Source organism: Ursus maritimus, unplaced genomic scaffold (assembly GCF_017311325.1).
Source record: "Ursus maritimus isolate PB19 unplaced genomic scaffold, ASM1731132v1 scaffold_1, whole genome shotgun sequence".
NCBI lineage: Eukaryota > Metazoa > Chordata > Mammalia > Carnivora > Ursidae > Ursus > Ursus maritimus.
Window position 1 is genome coordinate 43,620,058 of NW_024423343.1, and position 1,900 is coordinate 43,621,957.

The following is a 1,900-nucleotide window of genomic DNA, read 5'->3' on the forward strand; positions in this document are numbered from 1 at the left end:
TTGAGATTTCACATTTAGTCCTATAAATCATTTTGAGTCAGTTTTTATAATGGGCATGAAATATGGATCAATCTTCTTTTTTTATTGTTGTTTTTTGCTACAGATATCCAAATATTCCAGTACTATTAGTTGAAAACTATCTATATTCTGAATTGCTTTTAAAACTTTATAAAAAATCAGTTGTTCATATACATATGAATCTATTACTGACGCTCAATATTTGATCTATATATCTATACTTTCTTCAGTACCACACTGTTGTTTTTTGTTTTTTGTTTTTTTCCTTTAGAAACCACTCAGACTGCATCCTCTCCCTCTTACTGGCCCAAAGGAAGAGAGAAGAATGATCATCAATGGCAAAAGGCAGTTGCAGAAACTAACACCTAGAGCTGCTTCGTGGTCAGGAGAGAACACCACACCTCCTTCTTGTGTCCCACTGTCCACTGTCTTGATTAATGTAGGTCTATAGCAAGACTTGAAATCAGGTAGGAGGAGTTCTCCAATTTTGTTCTTCTTTACTAAAATTGTCTTGACTATTCTAGTTTCTTTGCTTTTCCATATATATTTAAAAACCAATTTGTTGATCTCTACCAAAACTTCTACTGGGATTTTGATTAGAATAACACTGAAGAGATCCTGATCGAGATTAAGAATTGACATACAACTAATACTGAGTCTTCAAGTCCATGATCACAGTATATATTTCCATTTACCTAGGTCTTTTTTACTTATGTCATCAGTATTTTCTATTTTTTCCACATATATATTTTGCACCTATTCACAGTACATACCTTTGCACCTATTTATGCCTAGATATTTTATGGGTTGTGGTGGTATTGTAAATGGTAGTTTTGGGTTATTATTTTATTTTCCAATTGATCATTGCTAATATATGCAAATCTGATTGATTTTGTAGATTGATCTTGTGTCTTGTGATCTTACTAACCTCACTTACTAGTTCTAGAAATATTTTTGTAGCTACTTCAGGATTTTCTATGTAGAAAATTATGTTGTCTGTGAATGAACAGTTTTATTTCTTTTTCTTGTCTGATTGCACTGGCTAGAACTTCAAGTTTGGTGCTGACTAGGAGTAGTGAAAACACACCTTTTCCTTGTTCCTAATGTTAGGGGAAAAGCAATCGGTCATTTACCATTAAGTGTGATATCAACAATAGGAACTTTTGTAGATTTTAAAAATCAGATTGAGAAAGCTGAAAGTTTGTTGAATGGATATTAAATTTTATCAGATTCTTTCTTTGAAGTGATCATATGGTGTTTCTGTAGTCTGTCATTATAATGAATTAAATTTCTAAATGTTAAGCCAGTCTTATATTCCTGGGATGAGTTCTACTTAGTTGAGATGTATTACCTTTTAATATACTTTTATTGTAATTTACTAGTATTTTGTTCAGGATTTTAAAAAATCTAGGTTCAGGAATGCTGCTGGTCTGAAGCTGTATTTTCTTTGCAACCTATTTTTCCTGATTTTAGTATCAAGGTAATGCTAGCCTCATGAAATTAGTTGGGAAGTGTTCCTTCCTTTCTGTGTTTTGGAAGAGTTTGTATAAGATTAATATTATTTCTTCTATTAACGTTATGTAGAATTTACCAGTGAAGTTGTCTGTGTCTGGAGTTTCCTCTATGGACAGTTAAAAAAAGACTATTATTTCAGTTTCTTTAATAGATATAGGACTTTTCCAGTTATATATTTCTTCTTGAGCTTTGTCTGTGCTTTTCAAGGAGTTCCTCCTTCAGGCTTTTGTCTTTCCTCCAGGTCTGCACCATGAGACATGCTTGTTCAGATCTCTTGCCTTGCTTCAAATCTTACTTGTGAGCATTGGTGGTTGTGGATTTCCCTTCTATTTATGGCTTCCAGAGGTTTTATACTCTCTTTCTTACT

The 1,900-nt window shown here is 32.7% G+C and overlaps 1 pseudogene; it reads right to left on the reverse strand.

Annotated features, from left to right (window-relative positions):
* Positions 1-291: 291 nt before the first annotated feature.
* LOC121099978 lies at positions 292-477 on the reverse strand (annotated as a pseudogene).
* Between the last annotated feature and the right edge of the window lie 1,423 nt (positions 478-1,900).